The sequence below is a fragment of the Lycium barbarum genome, chromosome 4 (genome assembly GCF_019175385.1).
Source record: "Lycium barbarum isolate Lr01 chromosome 4, ASM1917538v2, whole genome shotgun sequence".
NCBI lineage: Eukaryota > Viridiplantae > Streptophyta > Magnoliopsida > Solanales > Solanaceae > Lycium > Lycium barbarum.
The window spans coordinates 79,290,728-79,316,125 of NC_083340.1; the positions used below are offsets into that span (position 1 = coordinate 79,290,728).

The 25,398-nt window shown below is 39.0% G+C and overlaps 1 non-coding gene across 1 annotated transcript; it reads left to right on the plus strand.

Annotated features, from left to right (window-relative positions):
* The first annotated feature begins 6,131 nt into the window (after nucleotides 1–6,131).
* LOC132638927 (small nucleolar RNA R71) lies at nucleotides 6,132–6,237 on the plus strand. Its single transcript, XR_009581984.1, has one exon. It is a non-coding gene; the product is annotated as a small nucleolar RNA R71 (small nucleolar RNA).
* The last annotated feature ends 19,161 nt before the right edge of the window (nucleotides 6,238–25,398 follow it).

The window sequence follows — 25,398 nt, forward strand, 5'->3', positions numbered from 1 at the left end:
TAGCCATGGGTGTATATATGTTGTATACATATATGAGTTGAATTTTATGTTGCATTCTAGTTGTGGTTATGATGGAAATTATATTGGGAATGAAAGTTGAATGAATTTTGGTTGAAGTTGGAATGTAGATGATTATGTCACTTTAGAATAATTTTGTGATATTATGGAAATGAAGTTGTTAAGATGTGAATTATGATTAGGGTTGATGAATTTGGAAGTTGGAAACTTGTTATGAAGTTGTATGCCAAAGATTTGATGTTTTGCATAAGTTATGATTTTGGCGGAAGATTGTATATCATGTATATCGAGTGTATATCTTAAGGAAAACGATATGAAATGTTTCTAGAACTATATGGTGATGATCATGATGGTTGTTGAATATGAAATTATTGATCTTAGTTGAAAGTTGGGTTGAATTGAAGATTATGTCAACTTGTGAGAAAAATGACTAGTTGAAGGATATTTGTGTTTTTAATGTTCATTGTTGATATTGTTGTTGTCGTTTGGGTTGTTGTTGATGATTTATAGCCGAGTTGAATTCTCGGGGTGTCATATGTATAGGGGAAGTGCTGCCGAAATTTCGGTAGCCAAATATGCTTAAAGTTGAAATAATGGCATTAATAATTCACAATTGGTAAACTTGACCAATTGCAGTTTTTCGACGAAACGGGAAGTGAGTTTGGAAAGGCTTAAGGAGCGCGAAAGGTATGTAAAGCAACCCCAATTCTTCCCTTGGCATGCCCCTAGTGTGTTAGGGTCGGATCCGGGCCTCGAAGGACCTCTTGGCCCTCGGAATCCGCAAGACAAAATTTCAGTTTTTCCTTCAGTAGAATTGAACCATTTTGATACGCTTTTTCTGAAATTATGCAATTTTGCTCTAAATTATTCAGAAAGTCATAGAATGTTTGTATAACCTTTTTAGGTGATACTATATGCTTAGAGGGCACAATTTGAGCCCGCCGCCTTGTTTGTCCCAAGGCGGGCCCGCTATTTACGGTTTTGCCCCTAATGTGTTAAAGCTTCCTTTTTAAGCGATTTTTGAAAGAAATGTTTTAATTACCCTACTAATCGCTTAACGAATATTATTTTAAATATTCTGTTAAATATTATAAATTATTTTGACACTCGGAATGACTTTGGGAAAGTTATACTTCTGTAATTTATTATGATATCCGAAATACATTTATTATGATTCCGTCCGACCCCATTGGATTTGTTTGTCTTTGATACGCTTCATCGAGTCTTTGAAAACATTTATTATATTTTTAAATTGCATTAGTCTCTCACTACTCCATTCGTGGATGTCCCAATGTTTCCCACACTGAGCCCGGGCCAGGATATGTTGTCAAGCGTAATTCTCTGCATTGTTCGCCTCGTCCCGATGTGAGGGGGCAGGTATACGCGTACATGGGTCTGTGGAGTATGATGTGCCATGTCCGCCTATTCTATTCTGATCTGTTATGGCCATTTTGATATGACATTTTATGATACGGGGCCACGCCCCCTTTTCTGATTCCTCTGTATAGTGGCACCAGCGTCGGGAGGGTGGTCACATTCTGTCTGCCGAGTCTCGTGGCAGGGACCGGATATGATATGATATGACATATGTTTCTGTACGCATTCTGTCTGTTTTGGAAATATGCATTTGACACTCTGGATTCTGTACTCATTTTCTGTAACCATTATGATTTGACTTATGTGATTCCGCTTTACATATTCAGTACATATTTCGTACTGACCCCCTTTCTTCGGGGGCTGCGTTTTCATGCCGCGCAGGTACTGACGACAGGCTCGCTGATCCACACGTTTAGGATCCTATTTCTGCTATTTGGGGCGCTCTCTTCTACAGAGCTCATCTTTTGGTACAGTCTGTCACTGCTATCTGGATATGTACTTTGTTCAGGGTATGACGGGGCCCTGTCCCGTCTTATGATTATGATATGTTCTGTAGAGGTCTGTGGATACATCTGTGTGGGTTCTGTACATATGTTTGGGATATTCTGTTCTGTGATGGCCTTATCGGCCTATGTGTGCCAAGTCTGTTTTTCTGCTAAATTCTGTAGCGACCACTAATATTATTATTATATTATTATTCTGTTAATATGCTAATTTGGGGTATCGGGTACGTATAGGTGCCCAGCTCGGGCACTGGTCGCGGCCCACGGGGTTGGGTCGTGACAAGATTTCACCATCAAATTTGCATCATGATAAAGGGTGGGCCAATAATAGCCACATTCAAGCACTTTAGCTACTGTGCGGTTCCCACTGTGATGACCCTCCACAGGAGAGTCGTGGCAAGCTTTCAAGATTTCCATGGCCTCGGATTCAGACACATATCGCCGAATGATGTTGTCGGCACAAGTTCGGAATAAATAGGGCTCATCCCAATAGTATTGACGACTATCTCTCAAGAATTTCTTCTTTTGATAAGCCTTGATATCGTCGGGGATAAGACCCGTCACCAAGAAGTTGGCGATATCTGCATATCAAGGGGAAACCTCACAAGATACAGCCAAGAGCCTCTCATCGGGGAAAACATCATTTAACTCAAGATTTCCACTTGGTCTCCCAGCTTCCTCAAGTCTAGATAGATGATCCGCAACTTGGTTTTCACAACCTTTTCGATCTTTGACCTCAAAGTCAAACTCTTACAACAACAATACCCAATGAATCAACCGTGGCTTTGCATCTTTCTTTGTCATCAAATATCTCAAGGCCGCATGATCCGTATGAACAACCACTTTGGATCCAAGTAGATAGGCCCAGAACTTCTCAAACGCTAGAAGCTCTTACTCGGTGACAGTATAATTCATTTGAGCTCCATTGAGGGTCTTGCTAGCATAATAAATTGGGTGCATGATTTTGTTGTGCCTTTTCCCAAGCACCGCACCAATAGCAAATCCGCTTGCATCACACATGAGCTCAAATGGCATCGACCAATCAGGAGATACAATAATTAGAGTAGAGGTGAGCATTTCCTTCAACTCATTAAATGCCTTAAGGTACTTCTCATCAAATGCAAACTTAGCTTCCTTTTCAAGAAGCTTACACATCGGGTTGGCGATCTTGGAGAAATCTTTGATGAACCGCCGATAGAAACCGGCATGTCCCAAGAAGCTACGAACCCCTTTGACAGATATTGGTGGAGGGAGCTTGGCTATAATATCAACTTTTTCTCGATCTACCTCGATACCCTTCTCGAAAATCCTATGGCCAAGGAAAATCCCTTCTGTCACCATGCAATGACATTTCTCCCAATTAAGTACAAGGTTGGTTTCTTCACACCGCTTCAATACCTTACCGAGATTGGCAAGACATTCGTCAAAAGAGTCACCAAAAACAGAAAAATCATCCATGAAGACTTTCAAGAAATCTTCCACCATATCCGAGAAAATAGACATCATACACCGTTGGAAAGTAGCTGGGGCATTGCACAAGCCAAAAGGCATGCGGCTGAAAGCAAAAGTGCCATAAGGACAAGTGAAAGTGATTTTCTCCTAGTCTTCTAATGCAATGTTAATTTGGTTGTACCCCGAGTACCCATCCAAAAAGCAATAATAAGCTCTTCCGGCTAGCCGATCAAGCATTTGATCAATAAAAGGCATAGGGAAGTGGTCTTTACAAGTCGCGGTGTTTAGCTTGCGATAGTCCATACACACTCTGCATCTGGTGACTGTCCTTGTAGGAATCAACTCATTCTTAGAGTTAGGGATGACAGTGAGGCCCCCCTTCTTTGGCACACATTGCACCGGACTAACCCATGGACTATTTGCAAATGGATATGCAACACCCGCATCCAACCATTTGATTATCTCTTTCTTGACCACTTCTTGCATAGGAGGGTTTAGCCTCCTTTGATGCTCTACACTTGATGAACTATCCTCCTCAAGTTCGATTCTATGTTCACAAATACCGGAGGGAATTCCCCTAATATCCGCAATAGTCCACCCAATAGATCTTCGATAAGCCCGCAACACTTCAAACACCTTTTGAGTTTGTTCCTCACTTAACAAAGATGAGAGAATAACCGGTAAAGTATTATTTGGGCCAAGAAAAACATACTTCAAATGAGAGGGAAGTAGCTTGAGCTCATGTTTTGGAGGCTCAATAATCGAAGGCTTAGCCGGAGGAGTGGTTCTTTTATCAAGATCAAGAGATAATTTCTTCGGCTCATAAGAGTACGAACCCCGGCCAATGAGAGAATTAACTGTCTCAATATACCCTTTCATGTCATCCGCCTCGAAGTTCACCAAAATAGCCGAAAGTGTTTCGTCAAAGTGCTCCTCCTCTAACTTATGATCCACTGCTTCGTCTATCACATCGAAAGAATCAATGAACGAAATGCTCTCATAAGAACTAGGCAATTTTAACCCCTTGCTAGATTGGAAAGTTACCTCTTCATCATTGACCCGGAATTTTATTTCATTCTTTTCTGAGTCCATTAGGGCTCTCCCGGTGGCAAGAAATGGCCTTCCCAAGATAATTGTGACTTCTTTGTCAACCGCACAATCAAGGATGACAAAATCTGCCGGTAATAAGAATTCCCCCACTTTAACAAGGATGTCATCAACAACCCCTACCGGTATTTTGATGGTACTGTCGGCCATTTGGAGACACAAGCTCGTTGGTCTAGGTGTTCCCAAACCGGCTTGCTTATATATGGCTAGTAGCATCAAATTAATACTAGCCCCATTGTCACATAAAGCACGAGCAAAATCATGATGACCGATGGTGCAAGGGATAGTGAAAGCCCCGGGATCTCCCTTCTTTTCAACCTTTGATGACAAAATAATAGCGCTCACACGGTGAGTGACTCCCACCGTATCATGCTTGATTGGCCTTTTATTTGTCAACAAATCTTTCAAGTATTTAGCAAATCCCAGCATTTCTTGGAATGCATCAAGAAATGGGATATTCATTGATAATCCTTTCAATTTGTCATAGAAGCGTTGACACTTGGCATCCTCCGTTCTTTTCATCAATCTTTGTGGGAACGGGGGAGGAGACTTATATGTTTGAGCCAAGGGTTTAACTGCCCCCGTGACCTTGCTCTTTTGAAAGCTATCACCGGTAGCTTTTTCAACACTTGGCTCCTCGTCACCCTTTAGAACACTAGGGTGTACGTCCTTCTCTTTCTCAACAATAATGGGCACTTCAATTGGTGCCTCTATTTCTGCTTCAACCTCATCTTCAATAACCTCATCAACAATCGACTCGACAATGATAGGTTCAACCACTCTCTGATTTACCACATTAAGAATCTTTCCACTTCTAGTAGAAATAGCTTTGCAAGAGGCAATGTGATCGCCTCCACTACCCCTTGGGTTCGGAGTTGTGTCGCTAGGAAGGCCCCCTCTTTATGGTGGATGTTGCTCACGAGAAAGATCTCGCATTTGTGACTCAAGTTTATGAATCGAAGCGATGTGAGAGCCTACCACTTCGGTCAAATTCTCCATCTTCTTGTCACTCTTATGCTGGTTGTCCAGTATCTTTTCAAGCATAGATTCCATTCGAGACGTCCCTTGATCATTGGAAGGACCTTCTCGCCAATTTTGAGAGTTAGACATACGGCCCTTTGGTGGAACATAGGCATTGGAATTTCGATTACCATAATTTTTTTGTTGTAATCCCTCCTGTCCGAACCACCATATTCATTTCGGCCATATTGATTGCTTTGTTGTTGGGGTATCCATTGCTTTTGATAACCCCCTTGAGAGTGATTGATATAATTAGCATCCTCACGTTGTGGTTGCCCCTCTAGATAAGCTTCTTCCGAGACTTGGTACATCTCGGGTGCATGAGATGGCATCTCTTCGACAACATTCACACTTTTAGTTTCTTTCTCCGTGAGCCTCTTTGATAACAAATCCATGGTGGTTTGCAATTTAGCAAAAGCATGATCTCGCTCATGATTTTCTTTGGCCACCACGGCAGCAGAGGGACTACCATATGACAGGAATTCACTATCACTTGAGTGCCAAGCTTGATTGTGGGTGGTGAGCTTATCGAGCAACCTGGTGGTGCTGACAAATGATTTGTCCATGAAGCATCCCCCAGTTGTAGTGTTGACAACAATTTGATTCATTGTATCTAACCTCTTGTAGAACTTCTCGGTGAGAATAGCATCCGGAAACGCATGAGTTGGAGATTGAGCTAGATAGTACTTGAAATGCTCCCATGCTGAATATAATTGTTCCCCCGGGAGTTGTTTGAACTCAAAGATCTTATCCTGAAGCTCAGCCTTTTTGCTTGGTGGAAACCATTTCTTCAAAAATGTATTGGCTAACTCGCTCCAGGTATGAATAGAATTGTTGTGGAGCTTTTCATACCATTCCCTTGCTTGGCCAGCCAAGGAATATTTAAAGACCCGTAACCGAAGTGCATCAGCAGAAACAGCACCTTGGGATTGTTGAGCACACACATGCAAGAAGTTCTTAAAATGTCTAAATGGACAATCCTCCGAAGAATTTCGGAAATAACCTTCAAGTTTTAGCAGCTAATAAATAGAACTATCAATTTTGAAAGTAGCATTTCCAGTTCTAGGGGAAACCATAGCAGAAGCATAATCAGCTTCATTGATGAATTTCGCAAATATATTTTCATCCTCATCCTCTTCTGGTGCAGGTGGGTTCACTTGGAGTCCACCTTGGTTTCCTTGATTCCGATTCTGTCTTCCTGTCATGTTCACCTAGTTCACCACAACAACAAACAAGGTGTGATGGAATAGATTTTTTTTAAAGAAGAGTACACAACAATCAGTAATTTCTAAACCGTATTCCCCGACAGCGGCGCCAAAATTTGATACGCTCAAATTACACCTATTAATGGCGTAAAGCGGACATTGTCAAATATAGTAACCCAAACAAGGTTGGGGTCGAATCCCACAGGGAATATGGAGAGAAAAGGGTACTAATTGTATGCGATACTAGTCTTTAAAGACTTTAATCCTATTCCGAATGTTTTGAAAAGAGATTTGGTTTGTATCCGCTATTTTGAAGTGTTTGGAATTTGTTTGGATTTGGAGAACCAAAGTTGTGTCCCCGCGATGATTAGATGTTATGCTATGGGTGTCAATATGATATATTTCTAATGGGTCGGAGTTATGTATGCACTTAATCTCTAATGCACTTTCTAATATTTTCCAATAGTTAGAAAGTATTTCTTTTCATGATTTTCCCTAATGTAGAAAAGTTGTAAATAAGATTGATTAAATATGCCAAGTAGAACTCTTCTTATCCCTAAGCGAGTCCATTAAACGAGGGTTAGCGCCTCGACTCCTTGTTATATTATTTCGAATCACACCCTAGTTCATCTTTCCCAATAAACTAGGGTTTGAGCATGAACAAGTGTTTGCAACCACTAATGAAAAATGAATATGAGAAATAATAAAACACATCACAACCCATTATATATATATATTTATATATATATATATATATATATATATATATATATATATATATATATATATATATATATATATATACAATATTAGACACCCATTACATAACACCCATCATTTTGGGTCCACAACTTTGATTAAAGAAACTACTCACACATTATGGTCTCAAAAGTAGTAAGCAATAAATGAGACATAAAGCTTACAAAGTGTAATAAAAATGATGGATAATGGAATCTTGTTGTCTTCACTAAGCTCCAAAAGGGGAGTATTCAATGCTCACCCACCAATGAAACTTTTTTCACGTGGTTACAATAAAAATCTGCTACCAAAAATGACCTAAAATTTTCTTTAAATAGACTCAAAAAAACGCACAGCAGCAACTGAAAAAATTGCCCCCGATAGCAAGATCGACGGACCGTCGATCATTCGACGATCCATCGATTTCTCCGTCCTTTGTACCTTCAGCCATGTGTTCCATTCGACGGTGCTGTCGACCATTTCGACGCTCGGTCGAGTATTCCGTCTTTGTCTCCTGTTGTTGAGAGATCCTGCTTTACGACACAAACGACGAATCGTCGATCAGTTCGACGCTTCGTCGATGCCTTCTTCCTTCGTCGTCTTCAACTTTGTCATCACTGGAAAATTGAGCTTATCGACGCTTCAAAGGACGGTTCGTCGGCTGATCGACAAAACGTCGATTCTTCATTTCTGGCCAATTTTTCTTTTGTTCTTTGCTTTTTTGCTTTTGGGCCATTTTTTTCCTAAAACACAACAAAACATATTAACGAGAACCAGACTTACTTGAAAACAACCAAAATTCATAGTGAAAAGGCGTTGAATGTGCCACAAATCCGAGACACATCAAGTATGTTAAAAGCTTACCATGACAAGGAGCATGTCGGTCAATGTCTAACTGTTACATAGAGATTTCACATATGCAAATTTTCTTGTGAAATGAATTTACCACTAGCATATTCCTTTACGAACACACAGGAAAAACTAATATAGCGCCCACATCACAATGAATTAAAATCATGTAGTGTACCATGAAGATTTCAAATATTTCCAGTCATGAAATAATTTTCCAAATGAATCAAGACATGACATGTGTTTACCCCAAATTTGGATAATCAATTAAATTTGTGAGTAGGTATAGGATATGTGGTTAAGCCTCAATCTATTTGGTGGAAAACGATATGTATGGATATGATATGAAGAAAGTAATAATGATTAGAGATTCGCTATAGATTTATGTATCTATTAATATATGAGTATTACTTAATTGAACAAATTTAAGAGATGAACACAATGAATCCGGACCAAAATTCGATATTGAGAGAGAGATTTGTATATATTTTCTAGTACAAAATGTTCTTGATATGAGGAGGCCAACCAACCAAAAGTGGGACAATGACCCCTATTTATAGTATTGCCCCATGGGCTTCATACAACAAGAGGCCCTAAAAAATAAAGAAAAACTCTGAAATGGATTAGGTTGGTCGTACGGTCTGACACCCGTACGATTGACAGTTAAACATGGCAGGACGGTATCGACGTGTGTCAATTGTGTAACGGATCAACCAGACCAATGGCCACGATCAACCGGACCAACGACCACTATCAACCGGGCCAACGACCACGATCAACTTGGCTATGGAGAAACCGGACCAAACGATATCCTTCACTTTCTTCGAATCAAGCACTCCTCCGATCCTGAAAGAAAGTCTTCATGCTCGTGCTAATTTCTTTCATCCCTCGGACTCCGGTCTTATCGGTTTAGCATATATCTGATTTTTACCGTATACAGATAGTCCCCACACTTTCCGGACCGTAGTTTTATCGGAGTAATGGGAAGTGGATGAATCACGCCTTCATTTCATTTTTCCTCCATTTTATTTTCTTCACTTCACTTTATTCTCTTTTCATTTCGTCACCTCTAATCATCTTCCATCTCAAGTTTGTTGCTGATTTAACCGTTTATCCCCTTTGGTTCATCGCTTGTATTATGAACGGTGGAAGTCTCGGAGGATCACCCTTGAGCAAGCCGGGCATGGTTTTGCGAATCTTCCGGCCCTGATACTTGAAGCTAAGAGGGTCGAGGAAGAAGCTAAGAGAGCCCTCGAGACTGACTCCCACGACTCCGAGCTGACAGTGCCCGAACCTTCCGGATCCAGCCATACTGGATAGACCAGGGCCTGTACGTAGCCTTTTGTTTTTTTGCCTTTGTAGGGGTTTCCGGTGCAAAGACCTTTGTATAAATGGAACACACATTTTTCTTGATTTTCTTTATTCTTTTGTCTTAATGTCTGTTATGACTTTTGCCCAAATTGTCGGTCCATTTTAAGGACAAGCAGACTCGGAGTCATTATTCCGCACTGTGCCTGAATTTTGGCTTTTTCTCTTCATCCGGTACGTTTTGTCCGGGAATTTGACCGAGTTTTTTCCCGTGGGACTTATCTTATGCTTTGTGAATTCAGACGTCTCCGAATCACAATAGGCCTTTTTAGGGCCGGTATTTTTCGGCTATTTTTAGGGCCGGTGTTTCTCGGACACCTGAATCCCAGTCATAGCAAAATTTGATATAGCGGTCCCCATTCAAAGGAGTTTAAAGATTTTGGCTCGGTTCACTGTGACCTCGCTGCCTTTGTCGAATTTCGACCGTAGTGCCCGGAATAGGGTATATGAATGAAGCAATGCTGAAATACGGTGATAATCACCGGGGTAAGGTGTTTTAACAAGAAGACATCTGAGATATCGTTATCCGAACTTTCGATGATTTTTGTATTGCAAGTATTTGTACAAGATATGAGAATTTTGTTTCCTTCTCCTTTTGCCGTAGCAAATACTAAATGGACACGATTCATTCTGATTGTTTGGTCCTTACACCGAAGCCTAATGCAGAAGGTCCGGTCTTGATTTTGCCGTAGCAAATACTGAGTGGACACAATTCATTCTGATCGTTTGGTCCTTACATCGAAACCTAATGTAGAAGGTCTGTTCTTGATTTTGCCGTAGCAAATACTGAGTGGACACGATTCATTCTGATCGTTTGGTCCTGTATCGAAACCTAATGTAGAAGGTCCGATCTTGGTTTGTTGAGCTCCTCCGTTTTCCACTAACCGGGGTAAACCTCGATGTGGGTATAAGTCCCCTAGTGCTTATCCGAGCTACAAGATCAGGCAAGCGCTATTAAGCCCCCACTCGTAGGCCGTGACCCCGAGTTTCCGGGCGTTTGTCCTTATCTTTGTCATGTAACACGTTGTACTTGTTGCTTCATTAAAAACCTTGTCGGAAAACCCATTTTGGGACAAAACCGTACTAAGGAAAAGAGTGCAACACGCGTTTTCAGACCTAGATCCTAACTTTATCCAGTACTTGACTTCCTGCAAAAAAGAAAAAGGTTAAACATGAGGTGTCCATACCTTAGCAGTAATATCTCTTCAAAGGAGCCACATTCCAGTTGTTGCGCAACCGTTGCCCGTCCATGGATTCCCGCTGATACGATTCTTTGCCCGTTACCTCGGTTATCTTGTACGGTCCTTCCCAGTTCGGACCCAGTTTTCCTTCGTTGGGATTCTTGGTGTTCAAGGTAACTTTCCGAAGCACCAAGTCCCCAACTTAGAAATGCTGAAAACGGACTCTCCGATTGTAGTACCTTTCCATTCTTTGCTTTTAGGCTGAAATAGGACCAACGCGTTTTCGCGAAGTTCATCCGTGAGATCGAGTTTCACAGCCATGGCCTCCTCGTTTGACTCCTCGGTGGTATACCTGAACCGGAGACTCGGCCTGTATATCAACCCGCCCGGAGAAATGACTCGGGCCATCCCTTGATTTTTCCGACCTGAAGCGTGGTTTTTCCCAATGAGAGTATGGCCGATACCTTTCCCTTGATGGTCTGGCCTCCGGTTCGTAATTCTTTCGTGATCTCTCCGAGCTTTTGTTCATTTTTACGGGCCCCGGGGAAAGCTCGAGTTGGTCATCCTCTACCCGAATCTTTGACTCGTATCGGTTATGGACGTCCGCCCAGGTCACAGCCTCATATTCCAGCAAGCTCTCCTTTAATTTGAACGTGGCCGTCGAGCTCCGAGGATTGAGCCCCTTTGTGAAAGCTTGTGCAGCCCATTCTTCCGGAACCGGGGGGAGCTCCATTCGTTCCTTTTGGAATCGGTTGACAAATTCGCGCAATAACTCATTATCCCTTTGGGCTATACGGAAAATATCCGCCTTACGGGCCTGCACCTTTTTGGCACCGGCGTGAGCTTTTATGAAAGCATCGGTGAGCATTCCAAAAGAAGTGATCGAATGCTCGGGCAGAAGGTCGTACCAAGTCAATGCTCCCTTTGACAGAGTTTCCCCGAACTCTTTCAGCAACACGGATTCAATTTCATCCTCTTCCATATCATTTCCTTTTATAGCGCAGGTGTATGAAGTCACGTGTTCCTGAGGATCCGTTGTGCCGACATATTTCTGGATATCCGGCATCTTGAACCTCTTCGGGATCAATTTCGGAGCCGCACTCGGAGAAAAATGCCTCTAAATGCACCTCTTCAAATCCGGTCCTTTCGAAATTGGCGGAGCCCCCGGGATTTGGTCCACCCGAGAGTTATATGTTTCCACCCTCTTTTCGGTTGAATCTACCCGCTTCGCCAACGTTTCGAGCATTCTCAGAACTTCGGTGGATGAACCAGCTCCGGACCCATTGCTTTCAACCATCCTTGCCTCATCTTTTTTGGGTTCAGCAACACCCTTCGCCTTCTCCGAGGTCATTTTATCTCTTCCGTTTTGCAACTGGGCTATTGCGATTCCTTGTTCGGCAATCGCCACTCTCTGTTCCTGCAACATTTCAAAAATTAAACTTAAGTCAATATTATCATTCGGGGTATCCGGTTCTTTCCGGACCTGTGTCCGGGACAAAGTAATTGAATTGTGAGTATCTAAAGGGTCAGTGGCCGGATGGGCGGCATTCTCCTGGTTCACGGTGTTTAGTCGGTTGAGGCCCTCCCTCGAATTAACGGGGTTAGGGTCAGCGGGGTTTGGTAATCCTCGTGGCCCGCTGCCTTCATTTTCGGCCACGATCTCGTTGTTGTTAACGTGACCAGATTGCCACTGTTAGCCATTTGGTCCGTTTTTTCAAAGACAAACAGAAGATGTTTTTTATTTTGATGGGTAAGATCGAGATCAAGATCAAAGACCACTATTATCCTAGCCCCACGGTGGGCGCCAAACTATTTACCCCAAATTTGGATAATCAATTAAATTTGTGAGTAGGTATAGGATATGTGGTTAAGCCTCAATCTATTTGGTGGAAAAAGATATGTATGGATATGATATGAAGAAAGTAATAATGATTAGAGATTCGCTATAGATTTATGTATCTATTAATATATGAGTATTACTTAATTGAACAAATTTAAGAGATGAACACAATGAATCCGGACCAAAATCCGATATTGAGAGAGAGATTTGTATATATTTTCTAGTACAAAATGTTCTTGATATGAGGAGGCCAACCAACCAAAAGTGGGACAATGACCCCTATTTATAGTATTGCCCCACGGGCTTCATACAACAAGAGGCCCTAAAAAATAAAGAAAAACTCTGAAATGGATTAGGTTGGATTAGATTGGTCGTACGGTCTGACACCCGTACGATTGACAGTTAAACATGGCAGAACGGTATCGACGCGTGTCAATTGTGTAACGGATCAACCGGACCAACGACCACGATCAACCGGACCAACGGCCTCGATCAACCGGACCAACGACCACTATCAACTGGGCCAACGGCCCCGATCAACTTGGCTATGGAGAAACCGGACCAAACGATATCCTTCGCTTTCTTCGGATCAAGCACTCCTCCGATCCTGAAAGAAAGTCTTCATGCTCGTGCTAATTTCTTTCTTCCCTCGGACTCCGATCTTACCGGTTTAGCATATATCTGATTTTTACCGTATACAACATGAGTTGTAATACATGATAGAATATACAAGTTAATGAAAACCTGTGAACACTCATGAACATTAAACAATAGTAAACATAATTTCCTAATAGTGTCAGACAAATTCACAATTTAGTACCTTTAAGGCTATTGCTTGTGTGAGAAATTATCGGCACTGCAATCTGTACATGGACTAACCATGATTGTATGAAAAGAAATCATCATAATTATTCTAAGTAGCATGTTATAATTTATACCATTAATCATGTTACTAAGACTATTAGAACCAGAAATAAACTAGTGAAACATGGTTGTGTTTATCCTTCGTCAATAACCATTAGAAAAGAGTCAAGTCATGAGATTTAAAACAAGGAGAAAGTGAACGGAGTTATACCAAAGTGACGGTTATGTACATTAATACATGGTAAACATACACAAGACTAACAAATAATATTGAAAAAGATCACTTACGTGAAAAGGATAGAACAAGCAGGGACGTCAAGTTTTGCAGTAGCCTTTGGATTGAAGATAGGGCTTGGATAAAGCTGTAAAGACATATCCCACGGTCCCAAAAAGAATGATCTCAATTAGCTAGAGACTCGTGCTGATAATGTGTTGTAAAATCAACCTAAAAGAGCTTGTACAATATATCAAAAGATGAAAGCAAGAACAATAAAGACATAAAGAGAGACAAGAGAAGAAAGCTTTATTATTCATCCAAGTATGTTGAAGTGTGTACAACATCATTCTCAATGCCTCTATTTATAAGGCTATATTGAGTAACATGAAAAGGTGTCATAAACATGACATTTATCCTTAAGAAGGTGGGGAAGATTATGGGGTTGTGGGAGATGAATGAGGAGGTAGTAGATGTGCGGTATTACTACACTTAATGGTGGAATTATACCTAGGAATTATGGACATCAACAATTAACTAATATTAATATTTACAACAATTTCTACATAGTTGTCCAATAATAAACATACCATCCGCTAAGGATATTATCTTAAAAAATCGGGTAGTATTTACTAAAGAGAAAAAAATAAAATGTTTTAAACAAGAACATAGATGATAATAGTACTCTGACAGATTTTAACATTCTCAAACACACAAAAAAAAAAAAAAATTGATGCTGACTAATAAAAAGAGGAAGATACACTACTAAAAAGTAACTATTTTCCCCTCGAATTTTCCATTGAAAATTGTTCAGTGGCTATTCACACAGATATTTTAATTGAATGCGAAAAGAAAAAATAATAGTGTTTTCACACAGAAAAAATAGGAAGTTCCCAGCGTTTCTATATATGGGAATCTGTTTCTCATTATGCGTTTACCCAGTTAGGTGGTTCGGTGAGAATAAGGTGAAAAAATTATGTTTTATAACAAAAATTTCCCATTGATTCACGGTGGAAAAACCCTTTGTTTCTAGTAGTGATATCATACTGCAGGAAATAATGGGATGAAATGATTTGTGTAAACCATATTTGTTTTTCAACTTTTCACCTTCTAGGAATTTAGCTCTTTAAATAAAACTATTATTTGCTATAATTTGTGTAGATATTATTGAGTCCGGATCCTAAAGGGTATAAAAATACACAGTATAAACCAAAAGGGCATCATAAAAAATTTATATACCAAAAGGGGTATATCGTGGGTTGATCCACGTTATACCCCAAACCTTTTTTTCTACTGTCAGACGAAAATCGAAAAATTAAAAAAAAAAAAATTTAACTGTATAACGTGGACTGATCCACGTTATACAATATATTTTGTATAACGTGGATCAGTCCACATTTTACAAATATATTTTGTAAAACGTGGACTGATCCACGTTATACAAAATATATTGTATAACGTGGATCAGTCCACGTTATACAATATATATTTGTAACGTGACTGTCCACGACTCACTCCACGACTCACTCATTTAGATGCCCTAAATTTTTTCAGTCTCCTCCTCCGCTTCCTCCATTAAAAAAACTTACAGAATCTCTACCTCTCCATCTCCTTCTCCTTTTCCTTCTCCTCCATTTATTTTCTTTTTAAACCCTATATTACAATTTAATTTTTGGAACAACTTCTTCATCTTTATCTTTTATTGCTATTTAAATTAAGGTATTTTTTCTAACTCATATAATATTGTATATATATTTATAGTAGATGTAGATCTGTTTGTCTTATATATCTTAATTGTTATTTTTTATTTGTGTTATTTTAATACGTTTGTGTTATTTTAATAAGATATATGTTTGTGTTATTTGTGTTATTTTAATTTGAACTTAAGATATAATTGTTAGAAGCATTATTATATAAAAGGTCTGATTTGTTTAGTAGCACTTTTGAAGAAATTTGTTGTTATGTTGCTGTTATTTTTGTGGATTGTTATATAAAAGATCTGAATAACTAAACAATATATTTTGTTATGGATTGTTATGTTGCTGTTATTTTTGTTATTTTTGTGGATATTTGTAAAACGTGGACTGATCCACGTTATACAAAATATATTGTATAACGTGGATCAGTCCACGTTTTACAATATATAATTGTGAAACGTGGACAGTTCCACGTTATACAATATATTTTGTTATGGATTGTTATAAAATATATTTTGTTATGGATTGTTATACAATATATTTTCTTATGGATTGTTATACAATATATTTCATTGTACCTTTAATGTGATATTTATATAGCCAGAAAAGTGAAACTTAATTGATGCCTCAGTAGCCCAAAAAAAAAAAAAAACTTAAAATGTCATGATAATGCTTTATTATATGGGACCTAAGTCTAAGTGGGTGGACAATTATTTTGTCTATACCTTATAGGTATTAATGTGGTCCACTATCAGTGGTTTCTAAATAAGGCGTATGGAAGTTGGCTTTATCTAGCCAGTGCATATTTATTCTGCTAAAATTGGAATAATATTTTTTTTTAATAGTGAGTTACTCCAAATAACTTGATCTGGACTTCATTTTTTTTTTTATATAAGGTATGGAGTTTCCACGGGTATGCGTACATCCGGGGCCAGAAGTGTACGATGTGTTAACACTCCAGGAGAAGCATCGATCAGAGGCTGTGTGGGATGGTTCCTTGAGAGGACCGACCGGATGCCTGTTTCCTCGCCGCGCGGATATCGAATTTTGGAAGCACGTGAGGCGTCATCCTTTTCATCCTCGCATACTTGAATACTTTGGCCTGTGTGGATTTAGGGGAGTAGTAGAGGTAGGATGTGTATCATATGATTGGGCAGTCATCACTGCACTTATAGAGAGATGGCGTCCTGAGACGCACACCTTTCATCTGCGTACAGGTAAGGCGACCATCACATTACAAGATATTGAGGTCATGTTTGGCTTGGTTGTTGATGGTAATCCCTTGAAGGATCTTAATGCTAGAAATATAGGTATTGTTGGGTGGCAACAATTGATCCATGAGCTTACTGGTTGGGCACCCGGTCTGGATTATTTTAATGGTGTTAGTAGGTTAGAAGTACATAAATAAATTGAATATATTAGAGGCTTAGATGACATTACATATCAGACCCCAGAAATTGATGTGCAACAACGGGTTAGGTTGTACTTGCTATGGCTTTGTGGCGGCACGATATTTCCGGATAAGTCCGGTGACTTACTTAATTTAGACTATTTGCTTGACATGCGTGACCTTAGAGCAATGAGTAGACAAGTTTGGGGAGCGGCTGCATTGTCATATTTGTATACTTGTTTATGCCGCGCTTCGTTGAGGAAAGCCAAGGATGTGTGTGGATTCATTTCCTTATTGCAGGTACGTGACCTTTAAAATTATATAATTTTATTTGGTTGTCCTATTTGATAGTTATAAGGTTTTTATGTATTTATTTTAATTTTTTAATATAGGTTTGGGCTTGGGAGCGCATTATACCGATGCAGCCACCATGCAGGGCTCTTCCACCACACACGGCTCTTGCACGAAAGTGGACTCATCGTAAATCCCGCGAAAATGAGACACGTGATGTGCTACCCATATGTAGGGATGTATTGGACAACCTAATAGATGGCCAGGTATTTTATCATAATTATGGTTTTTAATGGCGTTTTGATATAATAGTTACTCTTATGTGTAATTTATTTATTTTATTATCATGTAATTTTATGTTCTTTCGATCATAGTTTGTGTGGCAGCCTTATTCAGAGGCCATCATTAATAGACTCCATGAGTGGTGTCTGCATGGCTGAGATATTTGGATGGCGCAGGTTCCCCTTATTTGTGGGATCTATCAAGAGTGGCACATGGTAGACCGCGTTCTCAGACAGTTCGGTAGGAAGCAACATATTCCAGGTCTATGTGCTGAGATTGATCCTTTTCATTACAAACGTGACAAGCGGTATGCTATAAAAGTGGAGGATCAACAAAATTTTGTAGAAACAGACTTTTTGTGGGAAAATCGTCGACAAAGGGTAATTCTGGCTGAGTATGAAACTCAAGACCCAGAGTCATTATCAGAGTGTTTTTGTTGGTATCGACGTCACTCGCGCACTTTCATAGGAAATCCTGCGCATAAAGTGGATAGAGGATACCAACACATGGCTGGCAGGCATGAGGCACTGGTACGTACATTACATTCCATTAGATGTTTGATGTCTTTATATGTGTCTTAGACCACTATCAAATCTTGCAATTTTTTTTTTAGGCTTTAGGACATCAAGAATCGTACAGGTTGGCTCAGCAGACTATCCAAGATCCAACCAAGTCTGATGAAGTGAAGGAAATAGCAGAGATGTTTAGCCACATTAATACAGAGTCCATAGTTTCTGCCTCTTTGGGGACGATGTTGAGTTTCGCTCCCAATTATACACCATCGGCAGAGTATGTTGAGCCGCCTACTGTGCAAGTGCCTCGTCATCAACGTCCTAATGTACCAAGACCTGTGGCGCGTGGTAGAGGACGCCAATCAGGTAACAGGCGGGGTCGAGGTCCCGTGGATCACCAGTTGGTTGATGAGGAAGAGGCTCGTTTTGATCAAGTTGGTAATTGATTCTTGCAATAATAGATTCTTGATTTTTTTTTACTCCAGAGAATCGTTGCAGTCGTCAAATCACGCATGCAGCTGTAAAAGCAAAAACGATCAATAATTTGTCAAATTTTTGGTGTAAAATCGCAGAATGCATGCAGTCATCGAATCTGCCATGCAATCGTCAAATCAAGCATGCTTTGTGTAAAATCAAACAGTAAATATATTTTTTCAACATCAGCATTATGACATTCAAAGGTTCGTGAATCATTTGTTTTATATACTAGTTAAGATTTGTATTCTGCATATCTCCCTGAATTCTCCACTTCTCTATTGTAGACATCATTTTTGACGAATTCTCAACTTCTCTCTTGCACTCTCCATTAATTTTTACTTTTGTATTCTGTTGAAAATAATATGGCGGAACATTATGTAAGAGTTAATTTATATTGGGGTGGTGAAGTTGTGTACGAAGAAGGTTCAGTGAGATATAACCGTCGTTCGGGAGTCGTACAAAGGTTTCCAATTTCCCTCAAATACGATCGTCTACAACGTGTTTTCATAAGCAAAATGGCCATATCTGATCCTAACCTTTCAGTGGTTATCACTGGACGATATCCAACATCAATTACGGCTAGGGGATTTCCCATTTACGAGGAAACTCTTATTTCGGACGATGACTCCTTATCGTTATTTCTTCGAAGTCGTGATATATTTAGCAATTATATCAATATAGCGACACTTGACATGTATGCAACTGTTGAACGCTCTACTAATGTTGAAGCACCCACTGACGATGAGTTTGATATTCGGGGTACTACGTATCTTCCCGCTATGAATATTGGGCTTCAAAGAGGTACACTTCAACAGGAAACAATGGTAGGAGTTGGTAGCCAGTCACATAACTTTGGTTAGACTATGCAGAGCTGTGATATTCTTGGACCGAGTAGTGCTCCAGATACAAGTGAATTAGGTGGCGGGAGTATAGTTCGATATCGCCCTACTCAAGTGGAGTCATTTACAGAAAGGTAAATATAACGATGTTTTTTTCGCTTAAACTAGGAGACTTCTAACTAATTGTTTCTGAGATTTGAACACCTTGAATTTTCCTATATTTGTAGGTGTAAGGATTTTGAATAAAACCCCGTATTAACTCAGCTCACACAAATTGTGAGCAATAATAATGTAGCTAATGATCACTCCCATGAGTCAGATAGTGATATCCCATTAGATCACACAGAAACAGACGATGATCACTCATCTGATGGTGATGGTCATTCTTATGAAGACATTACTACTCCAAGTGATGGTAACGTTAGCTACCATTCTAATGCGATTCCATATTTGGACAACACATAAGAAGGCCAGGATGATTTTGCCTTCATGAGAGATGACGGTCCAGTTCGATCTGCACTTTGGGATTGTAAAAAACCTGAATTTATCAGATCAGGTTAGTATGGTGGCAATGAATATTCTTTTTATTTGTTGGCCCATTTTTAAGGGGTTGATAATTTTCCTTGTATTATGCAATTAGGTATGTTATTTCAGAACAAGCAGGAAATGAAAGGCGCAGTGAAACAATATTGTCTCAAAGAAAGAAAGAGTTCATTTATGATCAGTCCAGAGGTAAATTTTGGAGGGTTATTTGCAAGCGTCATATGTTGGGATGTGAGTTGATGATCTGTTTTAGAGAAATTTCAAGTGGTATGTAGAAGGCAGGCAAAGCGGTTCTCCACCACAATTGTCTCACAGATGATTACAGAAAGGATCATTCCAATTTGAACAGTCACCTAATCGCTACTACGTTGATACCATATATTATGGTCGATCCATACATCAGTACTAAGTCAGTTCAGCAAAATATAAAAGGATTGCATTTGCTTACTCCTAGTTATAGAAAAGCACAAAAGGGGCGTAAGAAAGCTATTGAAATGATATTTGGTGATTTTGAAACCTCTTTCAAGACATTGCCCCGATACATGGCTGCCTTAAAATATTTCAATCCGGGGACCGTTGTTGAGTGGGAGCACCAATCAACTACAATGCAAGGTGAACACATCTTGAAGTTTCTGTTCTGGGCTTATAAACCAAGCATCGATGGATTCAAAAGTTGCAGGCCTGTCATCTCAATAGACGGTACTCATCTGTACGGTAAGTATGAGATGAAACTGATAATTGCTGTTGGAATTGATGCGAACAATAACATTTTCCCACTTGCATATGCTATTGTTACATGTGAGAGCTTTGAGTCCTGGACGTGGTTCCTTGTGTTGTTGTGGAGACATATTGTTCGTGAGAGACAAGGAATTGGACTTATTTCTGACCGTCATCAGGGCATCTTGCAATGTGTCCAAACACATGATTGGTTACAACCACCATCCACACACCATAGGTTTTGCGTTCGGCATTTGAAAAGCAACTTCAATAAAAAGTTCCTCAGCAGTGACCTTGAGAAGCTAATGTGGTTGGCGGCTACAGAGCACCAGAAGAAGAAGTATAAAATGAGGATGGAACAAATCAAAACAATGTCACCTCCAGCGTATCTGTGGTTAAAAGCTCTTCCGGAGGAGAAATGGACATTGCATAAGGACAACGGTCATAGGTGGGGGGCTATATGACAACGAATGTCTCCCAGTTTTACAACGGTTTATTGAAGAAAGCTCGTGGATTGCCCGTTACTGCCATGGTCCGTTATACGTTTAAAAATCTTGTTGATCGGTTTATTGAGAGAAGCACCCTTGCTGATTTGTTGATTGCGGATAAAAAGTTTTGGCCGCGCACTGTTGAAAAGAAGTTTGATGAATACTGGGAGAGGTCCCTAAAGCATACTGACATGCAGCAATACAATGAAACTAAAGGGGTCTTTGAGATTCTGACATTCGCACACGAAGGTAAGGGCAGAAATATCCATAAAGTCTCTACCGAAGGGAAAAAGTGTTCGTGTGGAAAGTGGAGAAACTACCATATGCCATGTTCACATGCAATTAAATTTTGTGATATTCGCGGAATTCAACCAAAGACCTATGTTAGCAAGTACTACAGTTGCAGGTTTTACAAGCAAACGTACAGTGGAAATTTTTCACCGTTGGGTGATGAGGCATATTGGCCACCTTCTCCCTTCAGTTTAATTGCAAACACTGAATACGAGCGAGCTTCAGGAGCGCGGAGTACAACTAGAAGGAGGAATGAAATGGATATAGCTCCTGCTCGCATGGCTAGAAAGTGTAGTACGTGCAAGCAAACAGGTCATAACAAGAATCGCTGCCCCGACAGAAATCAGTAGTTGTTGTTGCTTGTTGGTTTTTATGTTTTTTCTTAAGTTGTACGATTGTTGTTTCCTTATGTAATCTTCCAAGAATATATAACATGTCTTGTGCCGTTTAATAGTTAGTATGTAATTTAACATTTACTACTCAGTTAATGTGTGACGTTTATTTAACTTATATTTTATTTTTTTATTTCTGTTCGCATATATAACACATTTAATTATTGCATGTGTTAAAATATTTATTTGAGTTAATCACTGAAATTAACTATATGCTTTAAAAATTTTAAAAATCAATAATTTTTTTTTATTAAAAACACAACCGAATATGATTTAAATAGAGGCAACGTCTTACTAAGTATTTGTAAAACGGGGAAAAAAAAAATTTAACCGTATAACGTGGACTGATCCACGTTATACAATATATTTTGTATAACGTGGATCAGTCCACGTTTTACAAAATATATTTGTAAAACGTGGACTGATCCACGTTATACAAAATATATTGTATAACGTGAATCAGTCCACGTTATACGGTTAATTTTTTTTTTTTAATTTTTCAGTTTTCGTCTGACAGTTGAAAAAAATAGTTTGGGGTATAACGTGGATCAGCCCACGATATACCCCTTTTGGTATATAAATTTTTGATGATGCCCTTTTGGTTTGTACCGTGTATTTTTATACCCTTTAGGCTCCGGACTCAGATATTATTACCCTTCAAGCTATGCTGAAACAAACAATTCTGAATTGCAGGTTTGATATGATAACAGAAGTATAAAAGAATTAATAGTTCTCTTAAAACCAACATGTAATAACAATATAAGGAGAATACATACAAAAATAAAGGATACTCACAGTAATGCGATGCTATATACATTCCAGGGGTTTTACTGTTCCTGTACTCCTGAAAATGAATAAAAAAATGGTAAAACAGGCTTAAGAAACATTTATAGAATCATGTTTACCATCCCTAACTCATGGGCACAAGAAGCAATGCAGTTAGATCTACTCCATGACCGATACAAGCTTGATATATGCTTTAATAAATTCGGACTACCATTTTACAGAACTTAGAAACTTGCTTGTGCTCATAACGTTTAGACGTCCATATTAGTCTTGTCTACGTCAATAATCATAGTGTCTTTAGAAAAGAAATCTAAACTCGTGGTTGATATCAATTTGGGGAAGGAAGTAATTTTAAATCATCTTTTGAATAAGACAAAAATATATAGTGAAAGTTTACCTGACAAAGGGAGAAAGGTCAAAACGATCAAATACACAAGAAAAAAGTGAGGAAAGAATATGATTATTTGATGTGAATAAGAAAACACTAATAGTGTTGAAAATTAGATTAATGAAGGCTTGTGCATTGAATGGTTGTGATCTTAAGAAGGGCCGGCGTGATGAGCTGCTTGGCTTCTGAAAGTAGGCGTGTGTGTGTTCCCATCTATTTGTAAGTTTTTTTTTTTTTAATTAAATAAGTTATTTAAGTAAATAACAAGAAGGGTATTTATGTAATTTAACTTGTAATTTAGGGAGTTCATGTTTTTAATAGAATATAGATTATGAAAAGATAGATTCAGGATTTAAATTTGTAGTTTCCATATATAAGGTTATTAGATTAAATCCATTATATTTTTAAAGTTATGAATTTATATCTACTATTGTATAAATATATGATCCCATGACTTTATTTATCATTTTCTCTCTTCCAATCAGAGAAAACCCTAGTAAATCTACTCCCAACATTTTCTATCATTATAGTGGAGATTTGGTAAGGTACGAGCCCCGTAAACCCGATTTTGTGAAGAAGAAGGTTGTTTCTAGAGTTTCTTCAAAGTTGTGAAGCTTAGGAAGTTGGAGTTGAAGTTGATCCTTGGAATCTTAGACCCCTCAAGGTATGTAAATGATTTCTACCCTTGTAATTAAGTTAATTATTAAGAGTTTTAGTGATTTTAAGTGAAGAGCGGATACTTATGGAAGTGGTAAATGGATGAAGGGTAAGATAGTGACTTAGGGCTATTTTAAGAGATGATTGGGAATAAATTTGAGTATATTTTGATATGTAAGTGTTGTCATTGTTGTTGTAGATATTATGGTTGACGTTGGATGGAATGGGATGTTGAAGGGTTGTAAGCTTAAAGGGGAAATGTTGTCCACAATGCGTTAAGCTCTTTTTATATTTAAAAGTGGTTAGTAAGCAAGGTAAATAGTCTAATTAAGGCCTATGTTATCTTGATTGCAGCCCTATGAGTTCGAGAAGTAGAAGTTGGACGATTAGATATACTTCAAGGTATGTTAAGGTTATCCTTTCTTTGTTTTGGCATGATCTTATGATATGAATCAATAAGTGAGTAAACGAGCTTTCGTATTACTCTACTCTTAGAAGTACTAGGAGTACTTCAGTCTTTGATGTTCTTATACCCCGTATGATTGTTCCTTCTGTTCATGGGTCTGAGATTTCTTATGATGATGATGTTAGTTCAAAAGGTTGTCCATCGGAGGTAATATGGCTTTATGTCACTCCGAGCGTTCTATGTAGACATTTCAGTTATGCATTGCATTCATATACACATGCATATTGACCCGTGACCAGAAGGCGTTATATACGCCTATATTATATGTATATAGAGTATGAGGGAAAGGGATAGGCATTATATACGCATTGCCACCTGATCAGCTGGTGCACTTTGATGATGATATATGGATCGGGCCATACGTTCCTCGGCATTATTATATGATATATGGATCGAGCCGTACATTCCTCGGCACTATTATATGGGATATGGATCGGGTTGAACGTTCCTCAGCACTATGACCTATATATATATATACATGAGCACGATTATCCATTAAAGCATGCATATTATACGGCTACAGAGGCATTGTCAGTTATACAGATTTATGCAGATACATACAAATACTAGTTTATACAAATACATGCAGATAGTCATTTCAGCTTATGAGTTCAGATTTTATTCGTGATTCTTATATATATATATATATATATATATATATATATATATATATATATATATATATATATATGTTACTCTTATGTCCTACATACTCAGTACATTATCTGTACTGACTCCCCATTGCTCGGGGGGCTGCGTTCATGCCCGTAGGTTCAGGTAGACCGACAGGTGGTCCAGCTCAGTAGGACCTCTATATCCAGCAGTGGTCAGTGCGCTCTATTTGATCCGGAGCTGAAGTCAGTTTTGGTATGCTAGCGGTCAGACACTTGTCACGACTCATTAGTTTGGGTCGTGACACTAAGGATCAAGTCTGTCTCCCTATCCACCTGCGGGCATGACCCAACGTCCACAAATAAAAGGACGTCAGTTCGAACAATGTACTAAGTATGTAAGGCATAAGTGATAACACGATAAAAGCATGAAGGATAACATGAGATAGGAGAGCCATGCGATAGAAGAGCCATTTGTACCTCTTGGAATATTCATCATATTTACTTACCCCTTTCTTTAAAGAAGACCTTCCATACATATACATATACATACATATTGATAGCATTACCATTATAACATACCCAGCCTTTTCAGGATTCGGTGTGTAACATACCCGGCCATATAGGATATATATATATATATATATATATATATATATATATATATATATATATATATATATATATATATATATATATATATAGAATTACATAAGTAAAAGCAACATCGTTATCTTCATTTTCACTATACCTTTCCTTAAAGGATCAACTGTCACGACCCAGCTAGGGGCCACGACGGGTACCCGGAGCTAGTTACCGAGCACCGCTCACTCTA